Raw genomic sequence first — 14,741 nt, forward strand, 5'->3', positions numbered from 1 at the left:
TAGCGATTTTAAACTTAACCAGAGCGTTTCTACCCACTCATCACTACAAGATCCATATAGGAGTAAATGGACAGAAGTGAACCACAATCTGGACTTTTTTACAAGAGTTTTCTAATTAGCACATTAACAAATTCACTCCTTACAAATGTGCAATTCATAAATACAAACTGTCTCAGACATTGACAACCTAAGTGATTTAATAAATAGAAATGCATTACAAGCTCACTGCAATTAGACATAATTAAGAATTTATGTAATTTGTTTTCTCTTCATGTTGGATGTTTTAAATTGAATAAATTTATTATTCTAACAGAGAAACTATGTCAGGCATTCATTAAAATCTTCAGTATTTGGGGTCAATATGTTACTTTCATTCAATGGGCCCAGTAATATCAAAGTAAATCTAAAAAAATAATTTGCTTCCCAAATTTTAAAAATCTGAGTGATGTTGAAGCTGAAGCTCCAATAATTTGGACACTTGATTCAAAGAGCTGACTCATTAGAAAAGACCCTGATGATGGGAAAGATTGAAGAGAGGAGGAGAAGGGGTCAACCGAGGACGAGATGGTTGGATGACATCACCAACTCAATGGACGTGAGTTTGAGGAAGCTCCAGGAGACTGTGAAGGACAGGGAAGCCTAGCATGCTGCAGTCCATGGGGTCATAAAGAGTCAGACACGACTGAGTGACTGAACAACAACAAAGTCTACGGAACATTTCTTTAGCAGCAATCTTTTATTTTTCACATTTAGAGGACTCTTTGAAAGTAGCAGTGAAGTTTTATTTTCCTGAGTCATTCATTCATTCAGTGGCTAAGTCGTGTCCAACTCTCTGCGGCCCCATGGACTGTAGACCACCAGGATCCTCCGTCCATGGGATTTTCCAGGCAAGAATACTGGAGTGGGTTGCCATTTCCTTCTCTAAGGGATCTCCCCAACCCAGCGATCTCAAACCGCAACTGCTGCATTGGCGGGCATTGGCAGGAGGATTCTTTACCACTGAATCACTAGGGAAGCCCTTTTCCCTGAGTAGATCCAACTAAAACCATGCTTTACATATAAAAGGGATTCTAGATCACTATTATAAATGTGACTCAACTGCAAATTCATATGCAAACTTAGGGAAGCTTTTAAAGTCAAATTGAAAAACTATTTAGAACAAACGTGAGAATGCAATTGAATACCATAATATTTAGTCAAAAAATTAGTCCTCTAAGATGTTTTTCTACATGAGTATAAACAACAACAACAAAATGCCAAGTGAATTCAACTTATTGGCAACACCCAAACTACAAGTAGTATTAAAGAACATTAACATTTTATCCATAATGCTTTAAAAAAATAAATCCTAATTCATATTTGAGTTAGACTGTGTTTAACAAATTTTCTTTCTCTTGATAAACAACTGAAGTCCTCAAAGAAAAATAATGCAAAAAAACACACTGTGAATCTTATTTCCGGTAATTATTCACTGTGTACTAATGCCTATTATTGACTATATGGTTATTCCTATGGACCTCTTTAAAATCAGATAGTAAATCTGGTCTTTTATGAAGTGACACTCTTAGATACTTCTATGTCACTTTTATATGTAAAGAGAGGGAGGGGCAGATACTTTAAAACCCTGGGTTGCTGATTCCAAATAATCGAAAGGACTACAGCGCCATCTTGTGGAATAAAGTACCTAATTAGCAAACTGCTTTGATACTGTTAGGAAAAAAGTGACTGAATACCTTGACAACCGACTGTAGTTTCTTCTGGTGGTGAGTTTAGTTGCTAAGTAGCGTCTGACTCTTGCAACCCCATGAACTGTAGCCCACCAGGCTCCTCTGTCCAAGAAATTTCCTGCATTGTAGGTGGATTTTTTTTTTTAACCACTGAGTCACCAGGGAAGTATCTTTCAATGATGTACTATTTTAAAAAGCTAAATCTGGAATGTTTGTCATACAGCAAAGGATGGTATAACACTAGAGTATTAATATACATAATACAGAAACCAGGTGATTTTTGTCCTTTTTGGATAGAGAGAAATACAAGGTTAATATCGTTATTAGAGGTTGCTCTGAAACCAAAGAAGTAATCTGAAAAGAGAAAGGGAAAAGGGTGATGAAAAAGGAATAATGCTTCAGGTCTTGGCTTTTCTGGGCTTTCCTGGTAACTCAGCAGTGCAGGAGATCTGGGTTTGATCTGTGGGTCGGGAAGATTCCCTGGAGTAGGAAATGGCAACCCACTTGAGTATTTTTGCCTGGAGAATTCCATGGACAGAGGAGCCAGATAGGCTACAGTCCATGGGGCTGCAAAAGTTGAACACAACTGAGCAACTAAACCACCACCATTGGGAGGCTACAATATGCCAAGAACTTCGTAGGCATGAGTAGTGAAAGATGACTGATATACACAGTCCCTCCCTAAGTACATTTAGGAGACTAGTGAAGAACACATATCATTTCAAGGTGGAGGAAATGCTGAGGAAGGCCACTCCAGGAGTTGCTGTCCATAGCACATGGAATAGAACCTTAAGAGGTAAGAGAAAGAGAAGAAAAATTTTCATTCATTCTCCCAAAACAGTGGATAGAACCAAATGCCAAAACCCTTGGTGAATCCTATCCTTTAATGTACTTTTCAAAGTACTTTACAGATGACTGTGTATCCCACACAAACCCCAAAAAACATTGCTGTTCAGTCGCTGTAAGTCATGTCAGACTCTTTGCAACCCCATGGACTGCAGCACTCCAGGCTCCTCTGTCCTTTGCCATCTCCCAGAGCTTGCTCAAACTCATATGCATTGAGTTAGTGATGCCATCCAGCCATCTCATCCTCTGTTGTCCCCTTCTCCTCGTGTCCTCAATCTTTCCCAGCATCAGGGTCCTTTCCAATGAGTCGGCTCTTTGCATCAGGTGGCCAAAGTATTCAAGCTTCAGCTTTAGCATCAGTTCTTCCAATGAATATTCAGGGTTGATTTCCTTTAGGATTGACTTGTTTGAGCTCCTTGCAGTCCACGGAACTCTCAAGAGTCTTCTCCAGCACCACAGTTCAAAAGTGTCAATTCTTCGTCACTCAGCCTTCTTAATGGTCCATAAAAGGTTAGAGCACAGATATCCCTTCTATGGTATTGAACAACTTATTCCTCTGTAGTCCCATAACAATATGCTTGTGACCAAATATGGAACTTAACTCCATATGAATAATTCTGAGCAATATTCAACTGCCTGCTTCTCTTAAGACTAGGAGTTCTTTGAATATTAAGATTGTCTTTCTCACCCTATTATACTTAACACCAACCATAGTGGATACTCAACACTTAACACGTTTCTTGAGTTGAATCGGTTATATTTTATGATAGTATTCACGTCTGGCCACAGTGATAAGCGCATGGGTAAGAATGATTCCGGCGTTCCTTAAGTTACAAGAGCAGCACTAACCAGTAGTGGTGTGGATTTGTTTCTAAGGTTGTCATTTACAAAGCTCTTGTTTTGGGATTTTCAGGCCTGAGTCTATTTTTAAAACTCCATCTCCCAAACAAAGGCAGTGGAGAAAAGAAAAATTGTTTCTCTATCTACATGTTTTTAATTTATGGATGGGGAACTTGAGGGTGAATTTTTCTTAAATTTTCTAAATTGTCTTTTTTAATCAAATAAAAAAATCTAAAAATGTAGTTTGCTTTCTTGCTAAAGAACTAAAAGATAAAAGCAAGGAAAAATAATATTATCTAAGAAGACGACAAATCTCTCAGTGTGGTACATTTCCCTCCTCCTCACCTCTGTCTTCTCTCAACTTTTAGTTCTCACTCCTCAGCCCCCAGCCCTCACCTGGACTCTATTTTTTTTACCTAAAATATTAACACAGGATAACAGAATAATTAGCAGCAGCCACAGGAGATGGGCTTCCCTTGTGGCTCAGCTGGTAAAGAATCTGCCTGCAATGCAGGAGACCTGGGTTTGATCCCTGGGTTGGGAAGATACCCTGGAGAAGGAAAGGGCTGACCACTCCCGTATTCTGACCTAGACAATTCCATGGACTCTATAGTCTATGGAGTCGCAAAGAGTCAGACATGACTAAGCAACTAACACACACAGAAGGAGACTTTGTTAGAAATCATTAACACCAAAAAATCTGGAATCCAATTTCTGTCTTATTTGACTAACTTTTATTTCCATTTTATTTGGCCAAACTTAGGCACTCACCTCAAGATATCCACATTAGTGTTCTTGATGGCAACAAGAAACAAAGCTCACCAACTCGTAACCAGCAAATGGAAGTAAAGATGTCTAGAGAAACCATGGTTAAACAAGTTCAACTTCTTATTTCAGAAGTGTCCTACACTTGCTGCATGCTTGGATACTAAAATAGAGAAGACTTTACAATAGAGGGAGAGATAGTTGTTTAAATAAATGATGCTGCAAAAACTGGACAGCTATGTGAAAAATAATGAAATTAGAACACTCTCTAACATTATAGATAAAAATTAAGACAAAATGGATTAAGGACCTAAATGCAAGACTGTATACTAAAAAGCTCCAAACACTCTTTGATATCAATCACAGTAATATCTTTTTTGATCTGTCTCCTAGAGTAATATAAATAAAAACAAAAATAAACAAGGCAATTAAACTCAAAAGCTTTCATACAAAGGAAACCATAAACAAAATGAAAAGACAACCCACAGGATGGGAGAAAATATTTGTAAACAATGCAATCAACAAGGGATTAATCTCTAAAATGTAAAAATAGTTCATGCAGTTCAAAATAAAAAATACAACACCAAATCAAAAAAATGAGCAGAAAACCTAAATAAACTTTTCTCCAAAGAAGACATATGGATGGCCAAGAGGCACATGGAAAGCAAATAAAAACTACAATGAGATGTCACCTCACATCACTCAGCACGACCATCATCAAAAAGTCTACAAACAATAAATGTTGGAGAGAGTGTGGAAAACAAGGGAACATTCCAACGCTGCCGGTTGGAACGTAAACTGGTACAGTCACTATGGAAAACAGTATGGAGAAAATTAAAGATAGAACTACCATATGATCCAGCAACCCTACTCCTGGGCATATATCCAAAGAAAACCATGGTTTGAAAGGATATATGCACCCCAGTGTTCACTATAGCACTGTTTACAATAGCCAAGACATGGAAGCAACCTATGCGTCCATCAACAGATGAATGGATAAAGAGGTGATACACATACACAATGGAATATTACTCCAACAGATGAATGGATAAAGAGGTGATACACATACACAATGGAATATTACTCAGCCACAAAAAGGGATGAAATAATGCCATCTGCAGCAACATGGATGGACCTGGAGATTATCACGTTGTTTTTGTTGTTTAATCCCTAAGTCTTGTCTAAGTCTTTCGCGACCCCATGGACTGTAGCCCACCAGGTTCCTCTAAGATTTCCCAGGGAAAAATACTGAAAAGGGTTGCCATTTCCTTCTCCAGGGAATCTTACCAGCCTAGGGATCAAGGATCAAACCCATGTTTCTTGCACCATAGGCAGATTCTTTACCACTGAGTCAAATAAATCATAATTCAATATAAAATTAAAAAAATTTTTAAATACAATAAGGAATGTTACCAGTGTGATTGTTCTACACATATGTAGATCAAGTACCTAATTCCCTAATTCAGCAACTTTAAGCAAGGGCCAACAGTTTTATAAACTGATTTGTAAAGAAGAAATGCTTCAGCAATCATTCAATGAGAGAAAAAATCTTGATGTGAAATAATTCTTACAGTTTTCTATAGGGTCAAGAATTTACACATCCACATATCAAATGCAATGCTGAAATGGGGAACAGTCATTATAACACACAGCCAGTCTCTATAGTTTAAATGTTTTCAAGTTGTACTCTTGCAACACAAAGTGCTACGTGTTACAAGTGCTCATATTCCAGTCTATTTTTAACTCCTAGTTTTGTTTAAGGAGGGAGTTAACACAAAAGGTTCAGGAATGGTATCTGGCACTTAACTGTTTCCTTCTCTTTTCCCTTTCAAAGTAAGAGGACTAGGAGCATATTTCTCATTTTCTTGGAAAATTTATCAAACCTGTCTGAATCTCAGTTTCTTCAGGAGAGGAAAATAACACTACCTCACCCAGTTATTGAAAGAAATAAAAGATATAACAGATGTAAATAGCGAATTGTAAACAGTTGCTCAGTAAAGAGTAGTTATCACTATTAGCACTGCTATTGATAATATTTTTTAGAGTTGTTTGTTATAAACTATCTATCCAAACTTCCAATCTTTACAATATTCACCAAATTCAAATCTAAATAGACAAACTCTCAGATCTCTTAGGTGTTATACAGAAAACCTCAAAGGTGATTAAGCACATTTATGATTACATGTTTCTAAAATACATTTGTTCAAAGCTTCAGCTTTGGGATTTTAATAATAAAGTGAATTATCCACCTATATTCTAGTTGGGTCTTCATCAAAAATTACTTTCCAACAAGAAAATCCCATTTTACCAATATAAAAATTCTAGTAGTGGCTGGTTGAAATATTTGAGATCTTGTTGAAAAAGAGAAGAATATGTTGTTTTAGCAGCTCTTGGGGTAGTTAAGTTGAAAATGCCAAGGAAAGATATTTTCATGCTGTTTTTTTCCCCACAATTTTCCACTTTAACATCTTATAAACTTGCAATTTAGCTACACATTATTCTTTATTGTATTTCAGTCTTGGAGGCAGGTTGAAATTAATCAACCAACCAAAGACCTGGAACTACCAAGAATTCTGGTTCTCATTCTCATACTGATTTAGTTCTGAAATTACCATTAAATTAGGGTAATAACTTGACCACTTTCAGGACTGTACTGGCAAAGACCCTTCTGCTTCATCTTCGCATGGCCCCTCTCCTTCTCTCCTTTTCAGTGCCAGTACTCAGATAACACTGTGGAACTGAATTTATCACAGTAAAACTGCTTCCATCAGACAATCAGATTATTAATACAATTTAACAAAAAATAATCATAAATGACTTTCCTACAAAGTATGCTTATTTTCTTTTTCACAACACAGTTCTACTTGCCTCATAAAAGCCTATGAAATTAATTTCTCCTGGTTTCAGTCACTTTAATCTCTTCAGCAAACCCAAGGGAGAAAGGACTAAGTTCTGGAGAACTCTGTTATTTAAAATGCAGTTAAAAGTCCAAAGAAGAATCCAGTCAAGGACACTGAGAAGAAAGGTAGATGATAAATCAAAATAGTATAATTTCGTAAAGCCAAGTTTTTTAAAAAGGTGCAATAAACAGGGTGTGGTCAGTTGTGTTAAACACTAGTGACAAGCAGAGTAAGATAAGGACTGAGAATGGATGATCCAATTTGACAAGATGGAAGCCAACGTTGGCTCACAAAGGTATGGTTTTAGGTGGAATAGTGAAATGAAAATTTGATTAGAATTGTTGTAAGTATGGGAGCTGAGACTGTGGAAATACTGAGGGTTGCTATAAAGGATGGTAAATAAGTTGGTAGCCACAGAGGGTCTAGAAGCAAGGGAGGTTTCTTTTCTCCTTTTGTTTAAGGTTGTTGATTAATAACAGAGTACATTATAAAGAAGTCTGAATGACCAAGAGTTGATGTTTTTGAACTGTGGTGTTGGAGAAGGCTCTTGAGAGTCTCCTGGACCACAAGAAGATCAAACCAGTCAATCCTAAAGAAAATCAACCTTGAATATTCATTGGAAGAACTGATGCTGAAGCTGAAGCTCCAATACTTTGGCCACCTGATGTGAAGGAAAGACCCTGATGCTAGGAAAGATTGAAGGTAGGAGCAGAGGGGACGACAGAGGACGAGATGGTTGGATGGCATCACTGATTCAGTGGACATGAGTTTGAGCAAGCTCCAAGAGATGGTGAAGGGCTGGGAAGCCTAGCACGTTGCAGTCCATGGGGCACAAAGAGTCAAACACGACTGAGCAACTGAACAACAACATTATAGCAGAGAAAAAAGAAGATGTGTGATGATGCAGGACAGAAAAGAGGCAATCAGAGCAGTAAAGTTTTTGATAAAGTGAAAATTAATGGAATCCAGTGAATGAGTAAAGGATTTTCCTAAAATAAAGAGATGTTTTCATTGCATCCGAAGGCTACAGATGTGGGTGGGCTGGTTGGTGGGAAAACAGCTTTACCTTCTGATTGCATCTGCTTTCCCAGGGAGATAAGAAGCAAAATCATCCACTGATAGTGAGGAGCAGGGAAGAGGAGTTGAGGGGAAAAAAAGGTGTGAAACAGTAATCTCTGAAGAGAGAAAATAAATCAGTAAGGAAATGGGAACTGTGGTTGACTGAAACTGCGTTAAGACCCACTTGAGACACACAGTCATAAAATTTAAAAGAGATCAGTCAGAATTGTTAGATGTTTTTCTCCAGCCATCAACTCCAAGCTTTGGAAACATTTATTGAACATTTATCATGTGCCAAGCATTGCCTAAGCATCTTACCTTTATTATTATTGTGAGCCCACAACAACCTATGAGTTGGGCACTCATGAGAAAACTGAGGTACAGAGATGTTAAGAAACTTTTCCAAGGCAATGTAGCTAATAAATATTGGACCCAGGATTGAAGGAGATCATATCTTTAGCCACTAAATGACTCTATTTTTATGTACATTGTTGGGATTAAGCAATATTGATTTCTACCATTTAAGTAAGGCAGAGAGGGAGGTAAGGGAGGCATGGATTGGAAGCACTGTGGTAATCAAAGAATTATCATAGAGACAGTGAACTGGAAAGAGAGGAGAGGTGGTTGATGACTGGGATGTTAGACATTGAGATTTTGAGAGCAGCATAGTTATTCATAATGACAAAATCTAAAGTGTGACCATAAGAGTTGGCAACGGAGCTCAGGGAGAAGGATAAGGAAAAGACTGTAGGAGAAAAGGTCAAGGAACTACAAAATATTCAGGCACTGGATGGATTTTCCACATGAACATGAATAGTGATGGAAAGAAGAATGTAAGTTAGATGTTAAATTCTTCACCAAATGAGGAAGACTGACCAGGAGATTACTGCAAGAAGTAAGGACATACACAGTCAGTAGCCTTACTCCAAATATAGGTTACCAACCTGTCCCAGTCTGCCTAGCACTTGCCCAGTTTTACTACTGAAAGTCCTACATCCTGGACCTCCATGAGCTAAAGATTTTGAGAGAGAAGACAGAATGAGCTATTTCCTGAAAGTTGCAATAAAAACATAATACCTGCTCTATCTCCAGGCTCCGTGTGATAATGGATGTTTTAAATTTTAAATTAAAATAAACCTGTCATCTGCCAGGTAAAACTACTTTATTTAACTCCTCATCTCAGAATAGGATGCTTTGCTCACATTCGCTAATTTGTTCAAGGCAAAGATTTCCAACTCATTTTCCTCCCATTTTGCCTGACTCGTTCCCTTAAGGGCAGTGATCCTGTTTCCTATCTCGTCAAACCTATCATCGGAGAAGGCAGTGGCAACCCACTCCAGTACTCTTGCCTGGAAAATCCCATGGACGGAGGAGCCTGGTGGGCTGCAGTCCATGGGGTCGCGAAGAGTCGGACACGACTGAGCAACTTTACTTTCACTTTTCACTTTCATGCATTGGAGAAGGAAATGGCAACCCACTCCAGTATTCTTGCCTGGAGAATCCCAGGGACAGAGGAGCCTAGTTGGCTGCCATCTATGGGGTCGCACAGAGTCGGACACAACTGAAGTGACTTAGCAGCAAACCTATTATGCTCTAAAAACTAGAGCTAATTTCCTATGATCAATCAGTGTTCTAAGTGCCTGAATAGGTCCGATGGAAAATATTGTTTGGTTGACAAAAATCATATCCCACTAAAGAGGGTGAGCACTTGGGAAATGACTCATATTGCAATATCACCTTAATCCCACATGTCTGAAATGAAAAATGTCTCTGCTGCAGTAAGATCTGCATCTCCCACCCCACTGTTTCAAAGACTTCTAGGTTAGGGAATGGAGAACCACAGCATTTCACAGATAGGAAAAACCTGAAAGACACTTTAGGAGTGACTAAAGACTCATGGAAACAATCTTCTTTGATTGAATCCTTGCATGATCTTTCCACTCAGATAATGCACTAAACATAGTTTTGCCTGGCTGCAAATACTGCATGATATTTTCCAATTTGTTTTATTACATGGACAAAATCTGTGGCATATCAAATGATTTCAAAATAGTATGTGCAAAGGGAAAGGCTGAAAGAATAATTAAAAAATAACCCAAAAGTTGCAATGAGAACATTAGGCTGGTCTGAGCTGTCTTCCAGGTCTTTCTTGCCTTTTAACCATACTCTTCTGCCTCCTTGCTCCTATCACTAAATTTCTCAAAAGCAAAGCCTATATTTCTTCAGCTCCAACTCATTCCTTGGCTTGCAATCTGACATCAGCCCACATTCCCTAAAAAGGTCACTAATTACTATTTTAATAATCATTTCCAAGAAAATCCCAGTTTCCTATACTTGGCGCTAGTGGTAAAGAACCTGCCTGCCAATGTAGGAGACGTAAAAGACGTGGGTTCAATTCCTGGGTCAGGAAGATCCCCTGGAGAAGGAAATGGCAACCCACTCCAGTATTCTTGCCTGGAGAATCCCATGGACAGAGGGGCCTGGTGGGCTACAGTCCATGGGGTCTCAAAAGAGTCAGACATGACTGAAGCAACTTAATACTTTTACTATTTTGAGCATATAAGGAATGAACTATGTAACTAAATATGAGCTAACTTTTGTAGTATTTGTGTTAGTTACACACATTATAAATCTAACAAAAGTCCTTTGATAGAAACCACATATCCTAATTTGAGGTTTAAACTTTGATCTCTATAAATTTAGCACCCATCCCTCCTTGAAATTTCAGCACACTTAAAATCATTTGCTATCTCTTCCTCCTGAAATTACCTCACCCATGTCCTATTTTTCAAACCTAAATGTCAACTTATCCTACCTCTACCAGAGGTCTGACAGTTATTCCTTCTCATTGACTTCCACAATCATAGTAGCTTCTCAATCGTCTTAATTGCCAACTTCTGGTTTATCTAGAATATTATTGCCTAATTAATCTTCCAAACTCAATGTTACAACATCCTTTATCCAGAAATCTTTAAGAGCCTCCTACTGTGAGGCAAAATTTATATATTTCTCTGATTATACTTATCTTACAATCAAATCACACCTCTTAGACCCTAAAATCAGAAATAAGAAAGTCATGAATAATCAAAAATAAAATAAAAATAAAAATTACCTTGGAAAAGTCCTTCGACAGGCATTCCACTGGAGACCACGAGTTTGTTCAGCACAAGTTTTTCCTCCAGCATTGGAACAGATTCCTGTTTCTTTGGTTGAGCACCAGATGAAGTAGTTGGCTTGCTTTTAGGGTCCATTATATATGAAAAATGCATACATGCATATCTTTAAAAGTTAGAATCACACTCAGCTCAGTGATATGCTTGAACTTGAGAGGCCCCACAGAACAGAGACATGAGGGAACCACAGATTCACATCTTTCCTTCCATACTTACTTCAGATAATCACTGAATGATGCACGGTATTGCCAGCACCATTTAAGTTGTAATTTTTCTATTTCTAGGATTGCTTAGTTTGCTTCCATTTTGCTAAGATGATGGAATTCTACTGCTACATCCTCTTTAAAAGTTATCTAGATATACTTCTCCCCACAAACTCTGAGGTTTGGAATCATGTCATATTCTTATTTGTCTATTCTACAGCACTTAACACTGTTAATTGGTCTATTTTAAATATAATAATAAAATAATATCAATAAACTCCAGTGGAGGCAGTAAAATAAACTTATAATTGCTATCTATATTTGATAGCCAAAATACATATGTTAAAGTATACATATATTTAAATAGACATATGTTTATATTCCAAAATAATAAGAATAATCTAGAGTTACTGTATTAATGCGACCCTATAGACTGTAGCCCACCAGGTTGTTCTGTCCAGGGGGTTTTCTAAGCAAGAATACTGCAGTGGGTTGCCATTTCCTCCTCCAGGGGATCTTCCCGACCCAGGGATCGAACCCATGTCTCCTGCATTTGGCCGGCGGATTCTTTACCACTGAGCCACCTGAGAAGCCATTAAGTTAATAATAAGGAAATTACTGTACTAAGTCATCATGATTATATTAAAATCAAGGGAAAATTTACATTCCTAAATTAGAACATGTAAGGCTTGCCAATGTTATTTTAAATATACCCCATAAATACACTCCAAGATACCCCAGAAATCATAATTATACCACCCTATGTAATCGAAGGATATCACTAGAGCTATTCAAATATTTACCTTGGGGAAGTAGATGTTCAGAGCTGCTTCTGGGAATCAATTTAAATAAACTACCCTGTGCATTTTGACGGACATAAAATAAATTTTGGACTTGCTGCCACATCGTCTTAGATACCTGTATTGGATTCTTCCTGAAATTTAGTGATAGAGTCTACCCTGTAGCATCCGAAAGTGCACACTTGGCAGGCTTGAGAAGTCATCTTGAGTTGGGGCAGTGCTTGTGGACATACCCCAGAAGGCACCCAAAGGGAAGTATGAGGGTGACTCTAGGTGGTGTCACACAGCCTTTCTTCCCTGGGCAACACCCGCGGAGCTTTGAGAATGTTCCTGGGAACATAGCTCCCCCGAGGCAAAGTTAGCGCTTCTAACTGACCACTAGAGGACTCAGGGGGATCGTTAATGCACGCTGCCCTCTGGGGGTCGCGGAAGGAAACAGCTCCAGGGCTGTGATGAAATTTACTTGCCGACACAAACCAGCATCCGGCACTGAGGCTGAAATACTGGAACATAGAGAGATGGATCTCAGTTATTTGAAGCTAGGTGAAGATGTCTTCTGGGTCACTAATGCCTGACTTGCTTAGTCGAGAAACAAATTCCCACCTAGAAATTTTTACTCGTATCCAAATAGGTTGCCCTGAAGGAGAAAAATTGTATGTCAGAATTAGAAAATAATAAGACATAATATATACTGGCTTTGAGATTAGACAGATGTATTCAAATTCCAGCTTGGCCGTTTACTAGCATGATATGATGAATAATGTATTTGATCTAATTTTCAGTTTCCTTATTTGGAAAAGGAATAGTGCCTGGTATAGACGATGCTTCAAAAACAGAATCTATTTGATAAAGGAAGTTGTACTTGTTTTTTATTTTTATTTAACTTAATACAACTGGACTCTCTGATACTCTGGGTGTATTCAGTGCTGTCTCCAGCTACCTTTGATAAAATCTGACATCTCTGTCAGGATCCATCCAGACTCCAGACCAGTAAGAACCAGACCTGGTGAAATGTGAGGTGCCCCAGAAAAATCTACTGCTCCTAAACCTGCGGTGTTTTGTACTTTGGGCATTGAGGTTTAATAGTTCTCATGAATATCAGATGGTAGCCTATCTTTCTAACCTTTTCCCACTTATGTGGTCAATATGTCTAACTGGAACTTTCATCTGCATGTCTGATATCTCTGGCTTCTCAATGGACGTGTGGCCCCATCATTAATTACAGACGCCAGAACCAGCAGTGGGAAGGCATGTAGTGCGAAGGTCAACCTGCGTAACCGACCCCTGCCAGTCTCACCTGGTACTGGTCTCTGCACCGAGGCTCTGTGAAAATGACATGTGCTTAGAGCTTTGCACTTTAGTTTTTTCTTTCCACCTTCTTTTTCTTGTAATAGTAATGGATTTCCACTGACCCACCTGTTTTACTCCTCTGGAGTCCCAAATAACCAGGAGCATGTATTTTCAGAATATCAACATAGGAGGTAAGTGGTATGGTAATTAATTAATGGCCCAAGAATTGCAAAGGGTAATAAATAGTCCTTACATGTAATACACTAAAATTTAGACCTTGTTAGACCTCAAAGTATCTAATAGATGGACACCGATATTTATCTTAAAGTATTTAAAGTACTTCCATCTCCTCTCTGGTCTCACTTTAGTAGTCTATGTTGCATAAAAGATATTGATTTATAAATTAATGAATTTGTTGAGGAAGAAAATTTATTTGACTGGATGTTTGTCAATATTGCTATTTTAAAAACTGCTCAAATACTGCACTGGTACATTTTGTCCTACAAAAATAAGCACTCTATCATTATGTGAAACAGAGAATTTGCCACAGCAGTCAATTATAAAAACTAATCTTTGAATTACACTGAATTAAACATCAAAGGATTAAATGCCAGAAAAGGTAACATTTTTCATTTCCATGTAGTTATAAAACCGTAACTCTGGAAAATGTTTTTCCAGGAGTTTAGTGCTTTTTCAAGTCACTGTCATCAGATTTTGACATAAACTATTTCAGGCACCCAATTTAGAAAACAAGCAGCTATTAAATGTCCAAAATGTCTATTGCCATAGATGGTTTAATAACAGAATAATGTTAATGTGTTTGCCTCTGCCTCCTTCTCAAAAGGTAGGCAGTTCAAGGTGTGTTTATTCACTTTTACAAATATATTTCCCTATTCTGTCAAAAAGAGAAGCATAATTCAATTGAAGCACATCAGAACTGTGCTTCCTTATACCATATAATGTGACAAGCTGTAAATAAAATGAACTTTTTATGAATACATTATGCATGGGATTTGTTCCCAGGGTTGCATATAAAGAGTATTTTAATGACATACATTTTTCTAGGTAACCAAAAGCAAGCTGCGATTTCAACAATCCATAGACTGAATATAAAGCAATTTTAAAGTGTCCTGGCACA

At 37.9% G+C, this 14,741-nt stretch overlaps 1 protein-coding gene across 1 annotated transcript in view; it reads right to left on the reverse strand.

Moving 5' to 3' along the window:
- Positions 1–12,556, reverse strand: part of NELL2 (neural EGFL like 2) — a 479,083-nt gene extending 466,527 nt beyond the window's left edge. Inside the window, exons 1-2 of the mRNA XM_025284020.3 lie at positions 12,317–12,556; positions 11,250–11,374 (exon numbers count right to left, since the gene is read on the reverse strand). The gene's annotated coding sequence lies outside the window, so the exon portion shown is untranslated. The remainder of the gene's footprint in view (positions 1–11,249; positions 11,375–12,316) is intronic.
- Between the last annotated feature and the right edge of the window lie 2,185 nt (positions 12,557–14,741).

The sequence above is a fragment of the Bubalus bubalis genome, chromosome 4 (genome assembly GCF_019923935.1).
Source record: "Bubalus bubalis isolate 160015118507 breed Murrah chromosome 4, NDDB_SH_1, whole genome shotgun sequence".
NCBI lineage: Eukaryota > Metazoa > Chordata > Mammalia > Artiodactyla > Bovidae > Bubalus > Bubalus bubalis.